Source organism: Sarcophilus harrisii, chromosome 1 (genome assembly GCF_902635505.1).
Source record: "Sarcophilus harrisii chromosome 1, mSarHar1.11, whole genome shotgun sequence".
In the NCBI taxonomy this organism is placed as follows: Eukaryota; Metazoa; Chordata; class Mammalia; order Dasyuromorphia; family Dasyuridae; genus Sarcophilus; species Sarcophilus harrisii.
In genome coordinates, this window is record NC_045426.1 from 195,089,851 (window position 1) to 195,114,449 (window position 24,599).

General features: G+C 32.5%; 1 non-coding gene across 1 annotated transcript; it reads right to left on the reverse strand.

The window, feature by feature from the left end:
• Nucleotides 1-3,317: 3,317 nt before the first annotated feature.
• Nucleotides 3,318-3,424, reverse strand: LOC111718953. Its single transcript, XR_002769302.1, has one exon. It is a non-coding gene; the product is annotated as a U6 spliceosomal RNA (small nuclear RNA).
• Nucleotides 3,425-24,599: the final 21,175 nt, after the last annotated feature.

The window sequence follows — 24,599 nt, forward strand, 5'->3', positions numbered from 1 at the left end:
TATTATCTTACTTCTTCAAAATAAAGAATTTCTTAATAGGCAATAATACAATTCAGAAATAATAATTATGTAAAAATAAATAGTAATAAAAAGTAATTTTAAAATTACTGTGCCAGGGTTTAGCAAAGACATACAACAAAATTTCCCCAGATATCTTTGTGGACAAGATATAGAATTTATAAGCAAGCCCAAAATGGACTTTTATCATCTTTTCTAATTTGCTAGTGAGAACTGAAGTCTCAAGGTTGTTTTTATTTAAGGTTCTATTATTAGAGATCAGGAGTGTTGTGGGAGAAATGTCTTATTTCTGAGTTCATGTGGTGGGTAAATGCTGGTAAATCTGTATTTACCATAATGTAGAAATTAAGGAGGTGAAAACTTGGGTCTTATTATTATGCTCAAGCATAAGTCCATGCCTCAGAGAAAACCTGAACAATTATGAAGATTCTGCCAAAGTGTCTTATAGGAAAAATTACTTTAGAGAAATAATTCATTTACATATTGTAATCCTGTATATTTCTCTAAGGCCACAAAAAGAAGATAGGTACATAATTCCCTACTTCTTTCAATGTCATAAAAGTTGAACAATCTTAATTAAACAACCAAAATACCATACATTGCATAAAGGAAAAAAAAAAACCAAAAAACTCCAACAAATAAACTCTAACCAAGTAAACCAAGTCAAATGAAAATAAAGATACATTTAGAATCTTCACAATAAGAAGAAGATTTAGGTATCACAAAGTAGTCAGGGATAGTTAAGAGTCTTAACTCTAACTTCTTATCTAAGGAATGTTTAAGGCATTAAGTGAAATTTTAAATGCCCTGAGACAAGTTTTGGTCAGGGAGATTAATATTAACTAAAAACTTCAGAAGGAATGGCCCTGAATCCTACTAATAAAAAGGAGAACAAAAAATTCCCATAATTTAGAATTCTTATTTTTAAAATTTGTGTTTTTATCTTTTGACTATTATTTAGAAATGCCTCTTGGTTTTATACATTTGTTTTGGTTCTATGTGTATAATAGTTTTGGATATTAGAAGTTTGGATATTTGGACCAGAAATATTTGATGCAAACTTTATTGTTTCCAAATTGAAATAAATCTGTTCTTTTTTAAATAAAGCAACACTGTTTCTGTAAAAAAAGCTTTTGAATTTTAGATTATCAAAGCTATCTAATTAATATATTGTAATATCCTTCATCCCATTCTTTTTGAAATTCTCATCTTCCTCAAACCAAAACATTTATGTTTCTTTATCATTTTAAGGTTTTATCTGTACTTTATTAAAAAAAAAGATTTTAATTCCTAATTAAAAAAAACTCAATGTATGTGCAATGAAATTTGACAAACTGTTTCATTTCATTATTAATGTGTATTTTTATGTTTCTTTGTAAATGGCTAATTATTGAGTTTTGTTTCCTTATTCATTTTGATATTCTGTTTTATTATTAGATTTGTTTAATACATTCACATTTAAGTTTATGATTATTAGATTTTTTTCTTCTTTTGTTTCTTTTTTTTTTCCTTTTTTTGTCCTTTTCAAAGCAGTGCTTTGTCAAGATTATTAGGTTTGTTTGCTTTAATTTCTGTTCTCAGAGGTTTTTCCCTTTACTCCCATTTACCTGAAAAATTGCAAGTTATTTATATAAACTTAAAATTTTCATTTCTTTTCCTTATTTTTAATTCATTTAAAAATTACTTGTTTTGTTACTCTATTTGCCCTTCTAAATCCTCATTCAGATAAGAAAATGGTTCAACTTTCCAACATCTCAGTTTTAGTAACATTTTGAATGATACTTTTACCAGATTTTAAAAAATTTATTCTGACCTTTTTGATCTCCTCAATTCCAAATTGTGTTTCCTCATTCATGTACACTTATTTGCTTTTCTCATCCCTTATTCTCTTCCTATCCTTCATTATAGTTAGAACTTTTAAACAAAAATAACAATAATATGAATAATTCGCTTGTGATGCATCTAAATGTCATAATCCTGCAAAGTAGGTTCTATTATAATCTCCATTTCACAGATCAAGAAATTATGACTGAGGGAAATTTTAGTGATTTTCCCAAGATCACATAGAAAATGTCTAAGACAGGATTCAAAATCATGGTGTCTTGACTTCAAATCCAAGAATAAATAAGTTCCAAATATCAAACACAGAAAGTCTCCTCCTCAATTCCATTATTATGTTACTGTATCTGTAAATTATATGCCAGTATTCATATTCCTTGCTTGTTTGTTTGCCATTTGGGGTAGAACTTGTTGAAACTCATGGAAATATTAATTCATGAAGGAAATCCCAAAATATAATAAAAATCATTTCTTATCCAAAGTCATGAGATTTAATCCAATTCTCAGCTTTAGCACACCTAGTTAGTCACTTCTTATAAGGCCTTATGGTTGGCCACTTCTCCTGGAGATTTGTTCTTTCTATTTCCTGATATAGAAAGCAGTCCTGGAAGGGATATAGTAGAAACTACACTATAATGCCCATTGCCTTCAGAAGAAACTCACTATAAAATTTTTGTCTCTCATCTCTCCCCATTTACAACCATAGGAGTTTTCTGTAGGGATATTCTGAATTTTCCTTCTAGGGTGAGACTTATCTTCCATTTCTGGCTTTTCTATCTGCTCTCAGGGGTACTCCACCTAGTTGGGAGTCTGTCATCAGGGTCCCCAATCCATAGCAAATTATTTCTTACCAAAAAAAAAAAAACAAAAAAGATAAAGTACTTTTCATTTCTTTCAAGGCCACCTAACTTCTGTCCAGTACTTTCAAGTTGTTTTTCTTTTTTAAAAAAAAAAAAAAGATTATTTTCATGGCCCACAGTACTTAGTCTTTTAATTAGTATAGAAGTTTCAGGATTCATTCTTTTCTCAATTCTGAACACAATTTTCCAAGATATTCTCCATTCTTTTTCTTTTCCCCAGACCTCACTATGAAATCACCAAACATTAAAGTAGATGTTGACTTTGTAGTATTTTATCTTCATTTTCATTGAAGTCTTCTAATTATTAAAGCTGTGTGACAGATGCCAGTACCCAAACTACAGTTATGATCATGATGTTTGCTTATTCAGCAAGGGAACTGCAGATTTAGATGTTCAAGTACCCCTTGCTACAGAAAAAAGTCTTATAAACTGGTAGTTTCCATAAATTTAACTCAGTTTTTATATGTTTGAGAAAATGAACTTTTATTAGAGAAAGTTGGTTTAGTTTCTCCCCTCTCCCCCAGTTTCCTTCTAATTTTAATTTTGTGTATGTAAAACCTTTTTAATTTAATGGTATCAAAATTATTAATTTTATTTCTCCAAAATATGGAAAATTGTGTGAATTTATGTGTTATCCTTGCACAGAGGTCATGCTAATCTTCTGTTTATCTTACCAATTTTAATATATGTGCTGCCAAAGCAAGCACTATTCTAATCTTTAACTTCACTTTTATTAGTTTAATCCTTTACTTAAAAGCTTCCAGTGATTTTTTTTATCACATATAAGTTAAATCCTAGAATCATTAAGTTGACTTTCAAAACCTTTCACAAGCTAGCTTTAACTTTCTTTTTTACTTTTTTTTTTTTTTTTTTTTTTTTTTTTTTTTTTTTTTTTTTTTTTTTTTTTTTTTTTTTTTTTTTTTTTTTTTTTTTTTTTTTTTTTTTTTTTTTTTTTTAAAGAGCTGCTTGTTGTTAAATGCCCAAGGTTACACAGATAATAAGTTTTAAGTGTCTGAGGCCAGATTTGGACTCAGGTGCTCCTGACTCTAGGGCCAGTGCTCTGTCCACTGAACCATCTAGTTGTCCTTTTGATATACTCTCTAAAGCCGTCTACTTCTACTTCTATTTCTGAATATGAACTCTAGATATGTTGGTCTTCCTAGCACATCTCAATCATTCTTAGCTCTATTTTTATTTTTGGACTATTCTTTTTGCCCAGAATATCTCTCCTTTCCACTTGATGAATCCTTATTGTAGTATAACATCCAGTTCAATTCCTAACTCTTTTATGAATGTTTCCTAAAACTATTTCAACCCATATTGGGTTTTCCCCTGTGTGTTAAGACCTATTCTAGATGCTGGCAGTTGTCTGCTGTGGTCCATCTCATAAATTCAAGATACTATGATATGTAAATTATTGGAGGGATGGGGTTTGTGGAGAAATCCTGAGTGACTATTAACCTGTGTATTGTGCTGAATTTGCTTTAGAATTTGTAGACTGGCTCTGGAGAGTTGAGTCGTCAGAAATTTAAGACATGAAAAAGAGCACCCTTGTGCTTTTTTGCTAACATTGTATTCACTGAGTCTTAAAACTTTGGCCAATCTATAGTTATATATCTCACTGTGGAGCAATAGCCCTTGGGTTTCAGGAAATGTATAAATAAAATTTTCATAGATACAGTTAAGGTCAGAAGAATAGGTAAAATAAATTCGCAAAATCATAGCAAGAGTGAATTTCATCTCTTCTTTCTTTTTCTCCTTTTTCTTCCATACCCTCAACCAATGTCAGGTTTCAAAATTCAAAAGTCTATATATCTGGAACCAAAGATAATACATATTACTATGTTCTCTTACTATTGCCCTAGAACCATTTTAAATCAAGAAACTGAGGAAGTATCCTAGCAGATGTAAGATATAAAGACTATTTGGCATAAGAAGAAAATATGGGGAGTCATCTTTGGCTGATCTGATATTGCTATACAAATATCACTGATTGAAATTTAGAGGACCTAGGTAAAATTTTGGCCTGAAATGGACTGTGTGACCATGGCAAAAGTCATTTGATTAAATGAATTTTAGTCTCCTGACCTATAAAACTATGATAGATGAACTGAACCATTTTTGTTTTACTCTAGATGTATAATTTATATCACCCTCTGTTTCTAGGTCTCCTGAGGTCTCAGATGACTATAAATATATATTATTGCAATGAATTTACTTAATACTTGGAGTTTTTCTCTTTTTTTATTGGTTGGTCACCGATTTACTCTCCATCCTCACTAAAAACAATAAGAATGACAGCCAAATCACTTATTTAGAGATACATTTACTATTAAATGTGGGAAACAACAGATAGAATCTAGCTAATTTTCCTTTAGATTTTATGAATAATCTTATAGATCAAAGTAACACTGATTTATCCTCCTGTAAACTTTTATAGCATATATTAATTGTAGCATTTATTTGTCAGTATAATGCCACGCATTATTTTTCAAATTTTCTTGCATCTGTTTCATGTTTTTAACTAGAGAGGAAGTTTTTTTTCTTTGTATCTATGCAGCTTGCCAGTAGCCAAATTAGTTTTTAAATTATTGATATTAAGGAAGCTAGCAGGAAAGATAATTTTTCCTCTAACTTAAGAAAAGGATTATGTCAATCACATTTGTGCTTTATATAGATATGATATAGAGAATGCAGAAAACTATAAGATTTGACTAACCAAACCATGATTTTCTCAATTATCTTAATATTTCTCACAAAAATGAAGTCACATAATATAATCATTGGTAAGGAATGGGGCAACTATATGGCACAGTGGATAGAATGCCTGGCTTGGACAGTGGGACAAGAATTTAAATCTTGCCTCAGATATTTACAAGTTGCATTGCTCTGGACAAATCATTTAATCCTGTTTGCCTCAGTTTCCTTATTTATAAAATGATCTTAAAAGGAAATGAAAAATCATGCAAGTATCTTTGGAATACATCAGATTGTTACTGGACTACTTATTTCTTTTCCTAGTTTGGCTAATAAGTGATCACTATTTTCATTAACAGTACTGAAATATAAGATTTCTAAATATTCATTATGATCTACCAAACCACAGTCTCACCGTTTTGACTATTAAAAATCCTTTGTGAGCATCAGATTTGTAATGAGTACATCTATTTGTTTTAGAGGTTTGTATATTCGTGGTGTGAGAAATGATTCATTTGGACCCCTACTTCATTCCAATCAGTATTAATCAATTTGATAGACTCATATCAATGAGCCCTAGACTGTGAGATGGAGTTTTTAAATGTACTTGCTTAATTATAGGAAGCTAACTAAAGACCATCCACCCTTGTTTTTCCTTGTCATGGTGACCAAACTCAGAATGACAGAGGTCAAAACTATGGGGAAAGTCCCCCAAATATTTGACCAATATCTTGTCCAATAGGATCAGATGGCCATCTTATGACCATATAGACTACTGACAGTAATAGCTTGTACCATTTCCTCATGTCCAACCTAAGGAGAAGTCTATCCATCTTATGCTTAATCTCTTTATGATGTTGTTGAAATAATATTTCACTTATTTTAGCTTATGTATCACATGTCCATCAGTAGAATTAGTCTGATTTGGTATAGCTGTTCTTGAATGACTAGACATTTATCCCCATAAAAACAGAGCCCTGAAGGAGGAGGGATCTCAGATCATGAGGAAGATCCAAGGAGGGAACCACAGACAAAGTGCCATTGACTCAGAGATCTGCCTTAGTCTCTTTTATTGTAGATAGAGTAATTTTATTCTACACATTGGTTCTGACTGGATTACAAATGATTGGTCCCTAAATGATGATATCACATCTGGAGCCATAAATGTGTTTGACAGACATCCTAATTGGAGGGGAAAATAGCTTCCATATCATACTAAGTATAGTAATTGAATCTAATTCCCTTAAGGCATTAATAATGGAAAGAATCTCTAATACAAATCAATCAACTAATAAATTAAATTAACATTTCCTTTACTTTTATATTTAAAATGAATATTTTTGAGAGGATCTCTATTTTTACTGTTTTTAGATCAATAGTGTCAATCTTAAATTGAAAAGAGGATAAATAAAACATATATAAAGATCCCTGTGGGCCACATATTGACAATTTTATTTATATTTTGTTATATCTTTATCTTATTAAGTATTTCCCAATGACATTTTTATCTGGTTAGGGCAGCGTCACGCAAAAAGCCTAAATGCTGAATATATGTTTGCCTTGAAAACTAACATTTCCCCAAAGTTATTCTGTTCTTTAATAAAGATGATTATCTTTATAGTAATAGTCACTGAAATTTGTATGACTTTCCAAAATGTTCTACATACATATGATCTTTATACCAAACCTGAAAATAAAGTATTAATATCCTCACTTTATGGTCGAGGAAACCAAGGCCAATATGTACTTGAAGCAAGAGTTGAATCCCAAGTCTTCTTATTATGAGACTAGCACTTTACTCTCTATCCTGTCTCTTGCTTAGAAACAATACTTTCATGTATTTGCCCACTCTCATGCTCCCATATGAATGTACAGTCTTTCTGTCAAAGTAATTGTTTAGTAGTAGTAGTGTAGTAATAATTATTTGGCTCAATATTTTTATAGCTAGCTTCAAAATATACAATTACTCCAATGCAGTAAAATATTATTTAGAAAAAAATAAATCTAAGCACCCTATGTGAAAGAAACACTGCATGTTTTCTAGAATATTTGACAAGAACTAAAATATTTCCAAATGGGAAAGTATTTAATATTATATATCAGAATAAACAATAATATCCACCTAATAAAGACCAACCTCAAATCTAATTTACTCTATATGGCTACCAAGAACACTCACTGTTAAGAATGAGAGGCTTCTGCTTGCTCCTGGGTGTTATGTACATATTGCATATTTATAAATATCTATCTACCTTCTAGGAAGTCATTAACTACCTATATAAGCAGCAGGAAAACAAACCTTTGGAAGAGAAATGCAGTGCCCTTGTACAAATAGTCATTTAAGTTGTAAGTACAATTCCACCTGGGAGTTACTTCAAAACTAAATGCCAATAGTTTGCTTAGTGTTTCTTGAATTGTGTGTGGGTTTTTTCCTTAATCATTACTTTTTATTCATTCATTCATTCATTTACTCATTTATTTATTTTAAAGCTTTTTTATTTTCAAAACATATGCATGGATAATTTTCAACATTCACCCTTGCAAAACCTTGTGTTCCAAATTTTTCCCTCCTTTCCGCCTACCCACTGCCCTCAAGGGCAAATAATCCAATATATGTTGAACATATACAATCCTTCTATATATATATTTTCGTAAATATCTTGTTGCACAATAAAAATCAGATCAAAAAGGGAAAGGAGATCAAAAAGAAGAAAGAAAATAAAATACAAGCAAACAACAATAAAAAGTGAAAATACTATGTTGTGATTCACACTCAGTTCCCACAGTCCTCTCTGTGATTGTAGATGGCTCTCTTCATGACAAGACCACTGGAACTGGCCTGAATTGTCTCCTTAATCATAATTTTAAAACTTCCACAGGATTTTTTTTTTATATTTGAACATTGATCAAATAAAGTCATCTTTTTATAGGAACAATATCCTGGTTGTTTCTCATAAACAAATTAAGCAAATTTTTCCTTAATTAGTGCTGACGTCTCATGTAGCATCAAAGTGTCATTGTATGTTTTGAAGAGAGATATAATAGATATTTTAGTTTCTTATCTTTCTACCATTTTCTCGAATGAATTTTATTTCTTTCTAGGAAGAGGAAGATGGAGGTTGGGGTCAAAAGTTTGATCACTCTGCTTTCCTCAGAGAGAAAGGTAGCAGACTAAAATTATATGTATCTGTTCCCTTAAATATTATTAATCTAGAGAATGCAGTTTTTAGGTTCACGACTATTGATTTTGGTAATTTTTAGGGGGGAAGAATATTGGGGGTGGAGAAAGGAGGTCGTAAGCTTTATAGACTCTCACCAAATACTGGTTCCACAATGTGTACATATACCAAATAGCAAATAAACCCATTTATGCAAATGGAAGCAAAACAGGTGTATATAAAATGATGTGTGCTAGATCATACCAAGTAAAATAGCTGTCCTATTGGGATCGAGAGAAATCAACTGAATCAAAAGCGATTCCCCAGATTAACACGTTATGTTCACTTTTTTTCTTCCTTTTTTTCTCTCATGGTTTTTCTCTTTTGTTCTAATTTTTCTTTCACAACTTGATTCATAAGAAAATATGTTTAAAAAATGAGTATACATATATAACCAAAAAAGTTGTTATTATTTGGTAACTGGGGAAAATAATATTAAAAAAAAATGAAATAGAAAAAAAACACACACCCCAGATTTTGTATGCAAACCAACATTCATCTAAATGTGGTGGTTCACCCAAGGGGAAATTCCCTGAAGTCTCTAGTTTAACAAGTTGAGTGGAGGAAGATAATGGAGATTGTAAGGTCCTCTCACGTCACTTTCTTTTCAGAATCTTGGTTTTCCTTTAGCAATCTCAAGTGATGTTGTCTTCATCCCTCATTTCTTTCAAAATGGAAGCTAAAAGAACTTGAAAAAACTGCCAACTCTTAAAACTCAAGAGCTATAGGAACTCAAGAACTTGAAGAGACTGAAAGGATGGAAAGTCTCTTCTCTCTCTCAATCTTGACAACTTTCCCCTCACACTGGCACAGGTATTGATCAACCACCAATGAGGAAAGACCTAATGGCTGTAGGACTCAGGTTGTATTTAAAGGTATTGAAACATTTCTAGACTGTTGATTGACTCAGGGGACCAAGAACTTATATTGTTACTGTCACTTCCTCACCATCTCTGTATAAAGTAGAAATAGGGAGGTGGAGGTGAATGCAGAGTAATGAGGAAGAAGTGTGGAAAATAGAGAGAGGGCTAGTGAATCATGAGGAGAGATTTATTGAGTCAAATCAAGTCAAAGGGTTCTCAATGCCTGTTTTTGTTGAATAGCCTATTCTTGCTACATCTAAGTAAATCTCTTTGCTAACTGTTGAATAACATACAGACATGTCCTTTTTTTCAATCTTAAAACTAAACTACCTTGATACTAGTCTGAGTCAGTAATATCTCAGAATCCTTGTAAATTTAGATTGTGATACCTTAAAATTTCCATGAAACAGAACACAATTCACAGCTTATGTACTGAAAATCCAGGAAGCTGCCAATAAACAATTGCCAAAAAATTTAATAGATTTTATAACAAGAAAGATGACTTTTTTTCCTATATATTTGATCTCTTTGAAGTATATGCCTAAAATGATATTATCAATTATAAAAACCTAGTTATTTTTCTTGAATAATTCCAAATATCAAATATATGCTTATTTCTGCTTTAGATTTATAATTTTCAACTAGCAATAAAAATATTTAGACTAATGGGAAGGCAGTATAATAATCTAGTAATTAGGGGGTTAGACCTAAAGCCAAAACAGATCTCAAATTAAATCTAGACTCTATCATTTGCCATCTCTGTGATGTTAACATCAATTTTCTCCTTTTAAAATGGGATCAATATGAAAGTAATAGTAGTTTAGAGTTGTTACAAGGTTCAAATGAAATGATTTATTGATGTCAGTTTTGTTACTTCCCAATTTTTGAATGGTGCATTACAAAAAAAAAAGATTGTATATTACCATTTACATGTCTGGATATTAAATCCAGTTCTTAAGTCTTAAAAATCTTACAAATTATTATGGCTTTAGGTATGCCATTCTTTCTCTGTGGGTCTAAATTTCCTCATTCTGAGATTCATGGCACTTTAATTTAAATCCTAGTTTGAGTCTATGTTATTTCTTCCACTAGAATGTAAATTCTTTGGGGACAGTTATAACTTTTTTTGTCTTCATTGTCTCCAGTACTTAGGACAGTTCTTATCATGAAGACATAAATTTTTACTAAATAATATATCCTTATGCATTCTTATTAAACATTAATAAATTTGTACATTATTATTAAATCTTTGATTCTAAAATAATAACGGTAAAGGAGGTAATTTGTAGGGTCCCCTTTAACTCTAACATTCTATGAGCCTGTGAATATATGAAAGAGAATAGAAAATCATGGAAACAGAGAGTATCATTTTTGTTGAAGCTTAAAGAAGTGATTAAAGATTGCTTTTGCAAGTCATACCGAGAGTTAAGAATTAAACAGTAGGATCTGAAGTGAGATCATTAATTTTTCTTATATAGGAATTAGGTTCAAACCCCAGCTCTGTCATTATCTGTATAAGACTGATTAAGTCACTAAAGTCCTTCAGGTCTGTTTTTTTTTTAATCTGTAAAATTAGAAAAAAATGAACTAAATGTGTTCTATTTAGATTCTACAGATTTAATTCTATGATTCTATGAAACAGTCTAAAATGTAATCAAGTAATATTACTTTACTGGGCAAACCACAAAAAGTAAAGGTTTATGCTTAGACAAAGTTTTTTGACTACTGTGACAATGCTAAATCTATTCATCTTTGTTAAGAAGAAAAGAGTAGTGGCATTTATAACTAAAAAAAACTAATGTAATCTGAAATGTAAAACCAGGCACCTAGGAAAAGCACAAAGAAAAAGAATAGCATCTTGCAAAAGCACTTTCATAATTAAGCCATTCATAGATATATCAGATAGATAGATAGATAGATAGACAGATATAATAGACAGATTCTATCTGGTTCTTGCTGCCACTTGGTGCCAAAGACTCAAATTGCAACAGTTAAATCATTAAAGTGCTTCCCCTCAGTAGAAGTAGGAGTAAAAATGAATGATTAAAAATATGTGCTTCTTAAAAAAAAAAAAATTAAGAAACAGAGGCTCATTCCTCCCTACTAACTCCTTATTGGTACTAGAAGGATCCCTATTGACTTCTAATCAGCTCAACATTGTAATGTATGTGGTCAATTATTTTATTAGTTATTAAGAAAATATAGGTCAAATGTTGTTAGGAAATAGAGTTAATTTTTCCCTCTTATTTCTACAGGACTCAATTTGGATTTGTGTTTGTTAAAATAATGTGAAGTCAAGATCTTTACTCAAACATTTCAAAGATCACAGATTTTACTTTCTCTCTCTCATATTCACTGTATAAGTTGATGTTTCTAAATTTAAATGAGTTTTTTTGGGGTATTGAGAATGAAGGTCTTACTCCAAGACCTCTAGTAGCCTTGAAGGGACATTGAGTTGACATTTACAAGCCTATTGCAGATTCAGTATAATAGAAAATCTTCAAATATGAGCTCAATAAAATTCAGTCTGATGTTTGAGGACCAGCCAAGATAACCACATAAGTGAGAATCTCAGGTGGGTGATAATAATAATAATACATAATACATAATAATAATAATAAATTCATAATAAATTCATTCATCATGACAAATCAAGAAATGAAAATAATAACAACAAAACACAAACACATACACAGACCCAGACCCAGACACACATACATATACAAATGGAATTTTGGCCTCTCTACTTCTACAGGGGTGATGGTGGAATAATAAAAAAAAGTACAAGTGTTACTACAAATTACATAGGCTAGGATGTTTATACAGACTGATTTAATGTCATTCTAAATATGATATTTTAATTTAGTGTAAAATGAATTGACATATTACTGGAAGAACTGAACCTCATCATTATTGAATGCCCATAATAAATGGGCAAAAACTTAAGGAACTTGTAGTTTAATAGACAGATGGTGCTCCTTTGAGTAGGAACTAATGGATTTTTAAAAGCTGACTTAGTCCAAAGGCTAAAAATAACAGTTCAAAGACATTTGGTAATCTTACTTGTCAGTCCACAAAATGGCAATAAACACAAATATCACCATTAAAAATAATTATAGCTTATGTAATAGAATATTTCAAAAAATAATGAAGAGGTAGAGATTGCTGTAAAGAACTTGATAAGATTCTACAAACAAAATAAAAATATATAGTAATAATTGATGATTTCAATGTGAAGGTGGCAATAGGAAAAGATTCATTTTACTGAATGAATATAATGGGTGAAAATATGTTGAAAAACATGGTTTATGTTAAGAAATGAAAAAGACCAAATCTTATCCACTTCATAGAAGCCTCCTGAATCTATAAAATGGATATATTATTCCATCAGACAATATCAAAAAAAGAAATTATTTGTGTTTAACTAGACAAGAAAGTATTTACAAGTTTATGAGTCATTTCTGAAACAGCTGTCAGTATGCAATTATACCATCAATTAGAGGAAAATTCAAAATCAACACCAAACCAGAAGACAGAAAAAAAAGACATTATTGGCAGTTGTCAACTTTAGTCTGATCTATATAAATAAGCTATTTATGATAAAATGAGGACAGTAGATAATATTGTCCTCAATATCAATAAAAAATCAATATAAATTATCTATATTCTCTCTTGAAGTCTAGCAAGTATAAAGCAATCGCTAAAATTAGTTTGAAAAGTAGAAAGTGACTCAATCAGAAAATGGTTGTTTTCTTTGCTTGAAAAACATTGATCCATAGCAATGGAATTATTGTAAATAAAATTATAAATTCATTACCAAAATATAATTAGTAAGCATGTTAAAAATTTTGAGTAATATTGTCTCAAAGTAGACAAAATAATAAGAAAGAATAAATAGTCTGCATTGAAATGAGAACCAAATAAGTTGGTTTTAACCTTAGAATAGCTATGGAAAAAATTTTTGAGGATAACAATAGCAAGACAAAAAAAAAAAAGAGAGAGAGTGTACACTGTTAGGTTTATATGTGTCTATTTCAATTATCCATGACAGAAGAAATACTATATTTACTTTTTAACATCTCAATATGTGATATGATGAAAATGATATGGCACTTAAAATAATAAATAATATCTGGATGCAATGAGTAGACTCTAAAATAAATTTATTCTGTAAGCTACACAATTTCTTGGACATTGAAGGTTTGATTTTGAAGATATATGAAAAAGAGGATTCTAAATGTTTAAAAAACTTTCAGGTAATAGAAGGGACTCAAAAATGTTACTGAGAAATTATTGATAACAACTAGCCAATATTTCAAAGGACTTGTGCCCTCACATAGGTTTATTTCCATCCAGTTGTATAAATCACAACCTATCTCTACTTTCACTTCATATGAAATTATTTCCCACAGAGGATCCACATAGTGTTTTTAAGACCCTCCTCTATATCTCTTGATATTATTATATCAATTGAACATTAAGGTTGTTCTTTGTATATCCCTTCTAAACACTACATGATTGGCCTACTTTTATCTCAATTTTAATTATAATTTTTCATTGGAATATATTACAGACTATTCATAAACTTCATTGACTTTTGGGTGACTCATGATTTTAATTCTTCAGAGAGTGTGGTACTCCATGACTAAGAGCTGTAAGACATTACCAGAAGAATACTTTTGAAAAAACAAACAAACAAATAAACAAACAAAAAAAAAAACACTGGCCTTTGTTTTAGAGAAAGGTTTTGTATTACCAACAAGATTATATTATTTTCTTTTTTTTGCTGAGGCAATTGGAGTTAAGTGACTTGCCCAGGGTCACACAGATAGGAAGCATTAAATATGTGAGGTCAAATTTGAACTCAGGTTCTCCTGATTTCAGAGCTGGTGCTCTATCCACTGTACCTAGCTGCCCCAATTACATAATTTCTTGAAGATAATCTATCCTTCATTCATTTTCCTATTACATTTTTGGGACCAGATCATTGTTCAAATGAAAAATGTTTCCAAGATACCTCATAATAAGGTTAATTGGCTTTTAGACTATTCAGACTACAGTAATTGAGTACAAGCTTTTTCCTTACTTAAAAAAGTTAAATAATATTTCATTTTCCCTCATCAAGGGAAGTTTCATTAATTATTTTTATAAGACTTTGAATCCCAACTTTTTCTCCCTTCCTTATTCACTTCTGAAGAAGGTAGGCAACTTGATATAGTTTATACATATACTCTCATGTAAACATTTCCATATTAGTTATAGTTGTGAAGAAGAAACAGATCAAAAGGAAAAAAAAACCGAGAGAAAGAATAAGTGAAGAAAAATTATGCTTTGTTTCCATTCAGAGTCATTCAGTTCTTTTATCTGGTTACGGATAACATTTTTCTTTAGGAGTCTTTTATACTTGTCTTAGATCATTGTGTGGTTCAGAAGGGCTGAGTAATTTGTAGTTGATCATCACACAATGTTTCTGATGCTGTGTACAATGCTTTTCTGATTTTGCTCATTTGACTTTGTATAAGCTTTCCCAAATTTTTTTGAACTCTGCCTGTTGATAATTTCTTATTGCACAGTAATAATCTATTACATTCGTATATCATAATTTGTTCAGCCATTCCTCAACTGATAAGTATTCCCTCAATTTGTAATTCTTTACCACCAGAAAAGGACTGCTATGATTATTTTGTAGGTCTTTTCCCTTTTTTTGTAGGATCTTTTTGGGAGACAGATCTAGTAGTGGTATTTCTGGTTCAAGAGGTTGACACTATTTTATAGCTCTTTGGGTATGGTTCTAAATTACTCTCCAGAATAGTTGGACCAGTTCAGAACTTTACCATTAGTCGTGCATTAGTGTCCCAATTTTCCAACATCCAATTCAACATTTGTCACTTCCTTTTTTGTCATATTAGCTAAATGAATAGGTGTGAGGTGGTGTTTCAGAGTTATTTTAATTTTCATTTCTATAATCAAAAGTATTTTAGAGTCCTTTTCCAAATGTTTATAAAAGTAGTTTTAATTTTTTCACCTGAAAATTCACTGTTCATACCTTTTTACTCTTTATCAATTAGGAAATGGGTTCTATTCTTATACATTTCACTCAGTTCTCTCTCTATTTGAGAAATAAGGCCTTTATCAGAGAACTTACTGCAAAGCTTGTTTTCCAGTTTTCTAATATTGTTTGTATTGGTTTTATTTGTATAAAAGCTTGTTAATCAAAAATTTCTATTTTGCATTTTTTAATGCTATCTCTTGTTTTGATTTGACTCCCCTCCATAGATCTGAAAGGTAGACTGTTCCTTGCTCTTCTAATTTGATTATGGTGTCACCCTTTTTATAAATCATGCACCTATTTTGACCTTATTGTGGTACATGGTATGAAAGATTGATATATGCCTAGTTTGTGTCCCTATTGCTTTTAAGTTTTCCCAGAAGTTTTGGTCAAATAGTAGGTTTTTTTCCTAGAAGCTAAGGTCTTTGGGTATATCAAATTCTAGGTTACTGTGGTCAATGAATATTGTGTTTTGTGTACCAGGTTTATTCCACTGATTTGTCACTTTATTTTAAGCCAGCACTTAGCTAACTGAAAAAAAAATCTACTGAAGAAAATAGAACCTGTTTTATGATATAGTTTGAGATTTTGTATTGCTAGGCCAGCTTCTTTTGTCTTTTTTCTCTATTAATTCCCTTGATATTCTTGACCTTTTGTTCTAGATGAAGTTTGCTGTTATTTTCATAGTTCTATCAAGTACTTTTTTGGTAGTTTGAGTGTTAAGGCACTGAATAAGAAAATTAGTTTAGGTAGAATTGTCATTTTAATTACATTGTTTCAGCCTACCCAAGAGCAATTGATATTTCTTCCAGTTGTTTAAATTTGACTTTATTTGTGAGAAAAGTGTTTTGTAATTGTCTTCATATAGTTTTTAGGTTTGTCTTGGCAGTTAGACTTTTAAGTATTTTATATTGTTTACAGTTATTTTAAAATGGAAAATTCTCTATCTCTTGCTTCTGGACTTCTTTGGTCAAATAAAGACATGTTGATGATTTATATGGGGGTTATCTTATATCCTGCAACTTTGGTAAAGTTTTTAATTATTCTAAGTAATTTTTTTAGATGATGCTCTAGGATTCTCTAGGCATGGTATCATATCATCTAAAAAGAGTGACAGTTTTGTTTCCTCTTTTCCACTCCTAATTTCTTCACACTTTTTTCTTCTCTTATTGCTATCTCCTAACATTTCAAATACTAATTTGAATAATAGTGATGATAATGGTCATCCCTGCTTCACCCTGATCTTATTGGGAAGGCTCTAGCTTATTCTCATTATAATGCTTGCTGATGGTTTTTAGAGACACTGATTATCATTTGAAGAAACACTCCCTTTATTTCTGTGCTTTCCAGTATTTTTAAATAGGAATATTTGCTGTTTTCTGTCAAATGCTTTTTCAGCATCTGTTGAGATAATCATATGATTTCTGTTGGTTTTGTTACTGATATGGTACAAAAGAATACTACATAGGGTATCATACTCTTACCTACAGATTCTTAAAAGTATTTTTTCCCCTCTTTTGAACCCCTGAATCCTTGGGATTTACTGGCTGTATTTCTTCTTTAAGGACCAGATTTAAGCCAATCTGATTCTAATTGACTGCTAATAGGTTCTAGACAAAATCCTACTTGGTCATTGTTTGGATCCTGATTGACTCAAATTGAATGTAAATATTAATCATTTCTGCTTTGGCTAGAAACCCTGAGCATCTTTCCCCCCTACCCCCAGAGTGATTAGAATATTTGTTTATTTATTTATCTAGATCTTTTTAAAACCAGATGAAAATAGAGATTCTTTACTTCAATTACTACCCAGTCTTAATCAATAAATGGGTGTGACTTCAGTTAATTTGAGACATATTAAAGATCTTAGTTTAAAAAGGAAGTTTAAAAAGTTTCCCATTGTATCCAGGGCCATCTCTAGTCATCTTGATCTATATCTGGTCACTGGACCCAGATGGCTCTGGAGGGGAAAGTGAAGCAGGTGACCTTGCACAGTCCTTGCTCACATCCAATTCCTTTGCAAGTCACAACATCCCCTCCCTGATGTCATGGTCCTCTTGCTAGGACAAAGTATAAACAATTGTTATGATAAACCTTTGTTATTAATATGATAAATTATGTTGATAGTTGTCTAATATTGAACAAAACTAACATTTCTGATATAATTTCAACCTGGTGATAATCACATAATCTTTGTGATATAATGCTGTCATCACTGTGCTAGCATTTTATTCAGAATTTTTGCATTAAAATTTATTAGGCAAGTTGGTCTAAATTTCTCTTTCTTTTAGCTCTTCCTGTTTTGAGGTATCAGCACCACGTTTCTATCATAAAAAGTGTTTAAAAGGACTCCTTTTTCAACTATTTTTCAAAATAGTTTTCATAGTATTGGGATTAATTGCTCTTTAAATGTTTGGTAGAATTCTCTCATAAATTCATCTGCCTTGGAGATTTTTCTTAAGAAGTTCATTGATGGCTTGTTCAATCTCTTTCCTAAAATAGGGTTATTTAAGTAATTTATTTCTTCTTTTGTTAACCTGGGCAGTTTATATGTTTTGTAAATATTCATTCTTTATAATTAGATTGTCAGATTTGTTGACCTACAGTTGGGTTAAAATAGTTCCTGATTATTACTATAATCTCCAGCTCCTGATTATTACTATAATTTCCTCTTCATTGGTAGTAAATTCACTTTTTTCATTTTTGATGCTGGTAATTTGTCTTTTTCTTTCCCTTCTCTAATGAAATTAACCAATCTATTTTGTTTTTTTCTCATAAAATCAATGCTTAGGTTTATTAATTAGTTCAATAGTTTTCTTACTTTCATTTTTTATTAACCTCTGTTTTGAATTTCAGAATTTCTAATTTGTTATTTAATTGGGGCTTAAAATTTTTTTTTATCTAGGTTTTTTAGTTGCATGTCCAATTCATTGATCTCCTTTTTCTCTATTATATTTATATAACTGTTTTGAGATATAAAATTTCTCCTAAGAATTGCTTTGGTTACATAGATTTTGGTATATTGTCTTATTACTGTTGTTCTCTTGGATTAAATTATTGATTGTTTCTGTGATTTTTTTTTTTTGTTTGACGCACTCGTTCTTTAGAATTATATTATTTAATTTCCAATTGGTTTCTAGTCTATTTTTACTGACCTTTTGTTGAATGTAACTTTTATTGCATTGTGATCTGAAAAGAGAGAATTTGCTATTTCCTGACTTAGAAATCTCTTCTTTTTAATGTACTTAAATATTCTTTAAGTTATAGAAAATGACTGAAAATCAAAAATCACAATAATTTCTGAATAGCCTCAATTGAAGCTTACCCAAAAGGAAATGGAAGATACATGACATACATAAATAAGTTGCTATTTATTACTAATAATGATGTATATAAGAATTGGTGCAAAAGGTAGTTCCAGAAATATATTATCCCAACATCTGGTGAGCCAACCAGGTAGCAAGAAAACAAGAAAGAAAATGGGTAGCCCAAATGATTCCTTGGTATCCACATAATTTTTTAAAAAGATGCAGAGAAAAACCTTTAGCAGGTTAGGTGGATCCCACTGGTGATCAAGAGTATTCAAGAGCTACCTGTTAGATTTTTAGTGTGAGGTAGGTCTATATCCCAAAAAGATAATTAAAAAGGGGGAAAAGTACCAACATGTACAAAACATGTTTACAGAAGCTTTTAAAATTTTTTTCACATTGTTTCCTTTTGTTCTAGTTCTTCTTTTTATAACACGACCAGTATGGAAATATGTTTTACATGAATGTACATATATAATCCGCATCAAATTATGAATCATCTTAGGCAGTGAGGGAGGGATGAAAGAAAGAAAAAGAAAAATTTGGAACTCTAAATTTCATTTTAAAATGAATGTTACAACATTTTTATATGTATTGGGAAAATAAAATACTATTAAAATTTTTAGTTTGAGCATTTAACCTTGGAAATTAGGAAATGCTACAAATTTTATTGATTATTTAGAGTTAAGAAAGTTGTAGAGAAAATGTTAAAAATGCAATAAACTTTAATAAATTTAATATGTCTCATGTGTACATTTCCCTCACAGTCAGTCAGTTATTAAACATTTAACAGCAAATTACTGTTAGTTCCTTTAGGGAAAATTAATGGAATGATTCTATTGTCATAACTAAAGAATTGTAAGTGTTCTTACAAGTTATCTTGTTCAACCTCGCCAATTTATACATGAAAAAACTAAGGTTCAGAAAGTGGAAGTCACTCAGTTAAATGAATTACCCAGACTCATCTTTGTAGTAAGTGTCAGAATTAGTATTTGAAACTAAATTTTCTTTACATTAAAGCATACTGACTCCCCAGGGAATGGAAAAGAATCCAACAGGATGAGAAAACTTAAATGGACAGATCTATACCATTGAAAAAAGTTCCCACATTTATGAATCCAAGGAAGAATTGAAGTCTTGAAGTCTTGATTGGTGATAAGGACAAGATCTTAAAGAGATGGGCTGGGCGCAGCTAGGTGGAACAGTAGATAGAGCACCAGCCTTGAAGTTAGAAGGACCTGAGTTCAAATCTGATCTCAGACACTAAACACTTCCTTGCTGTGTGAACCTGGGCAAGTCACTTAACCCCAATTGCCTCAGGAAAAAAAGAGAGAGGGAGAGGGAGAGGAAGAGGGAGAGGAAGAGGGAGAGAGAGAGGGAGAGGGAGAGGGAGAGGCTGTATGCCATTTAATTGTTTTAGGAAGATTCTAAAAATCATCTAGCAGAATAAGGTATTTGAAACTGATGTCCTTTCTCAAACTAAACTAACAACATTCAATGTCTACTTTAGACAGTATAATTATGAAAAGCTAGCCCTATTGTTTAAATACCAAACATAGGTTTGTCTCAAACCAATTTTATGGAAAACTCACAAAGTAAGTATTCATATCAATATCAGAAGTGATACAAAGATGCTCAATTTCTCTTGGAAGAATTTTGGAATCAATTGTGTGATGTAGGAGACACTGGTAAAATATCTCCCAACATGATGTGCTTGTATCAATGAAGGATCTCTGCTCTATGAATAAAGCAGAATTGTAGTAACTCAAAAGAAATGTGAGATGCACAAATTTATAGACATTTCAAATACAAATGTTTATATGGATGATTTTTTCTCTGACCTGTGGCAGAACTGTAAAGCTCATGTTGGTCTGATCAGCAACATTCAGACACAATTGTACCTTAACTTCAATATAATCATGCCATTTTAATCTTTTTTGAGAATTAAGGACAATAATTAGCAGCAAGCTTTGTATACTTCTCCTCAGGGTGTCTCAGTTTTTAAATTTTGATCATTAGACTAAATATTCTTTACATTATTTTTAAAAATCTAAGATATTATGCATATGACATGTATATGTGCTGGGTAGATGCACGCAGCTTTTTTTATGGAAGAGAGTTGAGTTGGTCAAGGAGTAAGAAAAATTATCACTCAGAAACCATAAATTTTCCAGTCTTAGTTTCATTATTCATAAATGGAAAAGGCTTTGTAAACAAAAGCTCTTGATATAAGTATATATTTGGATTAATTTAGAGATTTGGTATTCTGCTTTAGGATATTAATCACCAAACTTTGCAATTTGAATAAACTCATTATGGCAACTGTTCATAAAACCTTTTATTATTTCCTATAGAAACTAAATGTTTCCTCATAATTCCCTCAAAGCAATTATAGAAAAAGTCCTTCTTACCAAGAAACTTTTCAATATCATAGGTAATGCCACTATGTATTATATTTTATTTTCTCTGAGGAGCTCCATGAAAGAACGTGTACCACAGAGAAAAATTTTATTTTGCAAACCCTTAGGTAAGATTGCATATTATATGCAAGAAAATAATACATATTTTTGTATCTAAATTTCACATATCTATTTCTAGAACAGAAAAAATTTTATCTTCATGAGTATCATAATGATAATGAGCTGCAATGTGTACTATTATAGGTAGCATAGCATAATGAAAAAAAAAAGAGCTGAATTTTTAATCAGAAGATTTGAGCTGAATTGTTGCTATTTACTTGATGTGTTATCTTGGGGCAAATCACATTTCCTCTTGTAAGGAGAAAAAGAGGGCCCAAATGGGGTGAGGATCGGACTGTTAATATGTGACTCAAAGGAGACAGAATAGACATTGCTATTCTCTTCTCCATCCACTCTGTCAGAGGGAGACTATAAAGTTAACATGAGGAGAAGCAGGAAGTTGGAACTTAGAATGAAGGTATCCCAAACTAGAACCCTATTGGTTCCCTTAAACATAGTTTATCTAGGGAATATGATTGGGTTCCATCTAAATTTTGATTGTTTTATCATTTTGCTGAGGAAGCAAACTCTATATTCAAAGCTCGAACACTTTCCTCCCCAATAGCAGTAAATATACAAGGTGAATAGCAAAGAAACCCATTTATTCAAAAAGCAGTGAATCAGAAATCATAGAATGTTGGTGACCCGACCATAGTCATGGAAAATTACCAGACTGCAGACCTTGCATCAAGCAACAGATGGTGGCCAAATGGCCAGGAAAGCAGAACGACCCCTGCACCTCAGAACATATATCCATGGTATTGTGTCAGCCACAGAGATGTCTCAGGGCGTAAGGACCCTGGAAACTCAGATAAGAACAATAACCACAGGATGTCCTTCCTTCTCCTCCCGGAACATCTGCTCCCTCCTGTAGCCCCCTCCCATACCTTTTCTCCCACACAACGCACATAGCTTCACTCTCCTCTGCCAGCTTTTGTCCTCACGTATCACGCCTAGCTCCACCCTATATAACCTGAGCTGTTTCCAGCAATAAATGAGACTTGCTTCAACCATATGCTGTCTCCCTCCTCCTTCCCGCCCATTTCTCTTTCAGGCTGGTCCCCCTAGGTTCCCCATGAATAACTGAGTCCCAGTGGACGGGACAAGTGGCACCCAATGTGGGGGGCAAGAGGTGAGGACCCTTGCCAGGCGGACCCCGAAGAATCGTCTGGACCCCGAAGAAATCACAAGGATCCCCTTCTGTCCTTGGTAAGTAAGATTCGCCCCTCTCGGACCTGTATGTGCACGAATGTTTGTGGCAGCCCTTTTTGTAGTGGCTAGAAACTGGAAACTGAATGGATGTCCATCAGTTGGAGAATGGCTGAATAAATTGTGGTATATGAAAATTATGGAATATTACTGTTCTGTAAGAAATGACCAACAGGATGATTTCAGAAAGGCCTGGAGAGACTTACACGAACTGATGCTGAGTGAAATGAGCAGGACCAGGAGATCATTATATACTTCAACAACAATACTAGATGATGACCAGTTCTGATGGATCAGGCCATCCTCAGCAACGAGATCAACCAAATCATTTCTAATGGAGCAGTAATGAACTGAACTAGCTATACCCAGAAAAAGAACTCTGGGAGATGACTAAAAACCATTACATTGAATTCCCAGTCCCTATATTTATGCACACCGGCATCTTTGATTTCCTTCACAAGCTAATTGTACAATAATTCAGAGTCTGATTCTTTCTGTACAGCAAAATAATGTTTTGGTCATGTATACTTATTGTGTATCTAAGTTATATTTTAATATATTTAACATCTACTGGTCATCCTGCCATTTAGGGGAGGGGGTGGGGGGGGTAAGAGGTGAAAAATTGGAACAAGAGGTTTGGCAATTGTTAATGCTGTAAAGTTACCCATGTATATATCCTGTAAATTAAAGGCTATTAAATTAAAAAAAAAAAAAAAAAAAAAAAAAAAAAAGATTCGCCCCTCTCATAGAAATGGGCCATAAGTTGTCTAAAGAACAGGCCTTTATAAAGGACCTCAAGGCCTCCCTCAGGGAAAGAGGACTTAGAGTAAAAAAGAAAGATTTGGTGAAGTTCTTTGTTTTTATCGATGAAGTCTGTCCCTGGTTTCTCGTTACTGGGCCAGAGATTCATCCCCAGAAATGGCAGAAGGTGGGCAAAAGATTTAAATGACAAACTAGGAAAGGAAGGACCTAATTCCGTCCTAGATTTAAATGACAAACTAGGAAAGGAAGGACCTAATTCCATCCCCATAACTATTTTTTCTTATTGGGGCTTAATTCGGGATATTGTAGATTCACCATCTGATGACCCTGATAAGCAGCAACTTTTATCAGTTGCGGAATTTTGTCTCCGCCTCTGCGGCTTCTGTCCCTTCGGCAGATAAAAATCCTTCCAGACCCCCATCTGTCATTATTGAGATGCCACCCGCCCCAAAACCATCTCAGTCCCTTTATCCCCCCTTGCAGCGAGCCTCAAAATTTCCCTATCATTATAAAAGCCCCTCCTAAAAGCCCAAATAACGATGTCCTAAGCCCCGGGGACCTTGCCGAATTAGAGGGTGAGGCTGCCCGTTATCATGACCTTGATAATTCAGCCCCTCGGGGATCGCTCTTCTATATATCCTCCTCCACACACTCCACATTTACACCCCCCTCCCCTGAACGGACCCCCCTCTATGTCACACAAACAGTTTTGACCAACCCCGCCTTCATGCCCCCCTCTGCCCTTTCCGCAGCTACGGAAGAACTCTCCTCCCGGGTAGGTGCCCTCAAACAGCATTTAGATTTACAGAAACAATTTGTCCAGCTCTCCACTGAACTCTCCTCTCTACAACATTCTTTACGTGGTATGGCCCTCCCCCTGTACGCTGAAACAAGGACAGGCCCCCTTAAACGACCTAAGAAAGCCTTGGCTTTCCCCGTCATTACTCGTGCTAATGCACCCAATAAACCCCATATTTCCCCTTCCAAAGGATCCCCACCGCCCTGGGATTCTGAGGGAGAGAGCGAAGTTGGCAGCCAAAACGAAAGTGAGGGTGAGGGTGACAATAAGGTTCCCACGACCTCCAGGGTCCCCCGGAGGGAGCTCCATAAACTCAACTTTAAAACCCTTAAGGACTTGAATAGCGCTGTTAGAAATTATGGTCCCAATGCCCCTTTCACCCTTTCTGTTTTGGAGGCCATGTCCCGGGGAGGCTATATGCTTCCCTCCGAATGGACTCGCATTGTTCAGGCAGTCCT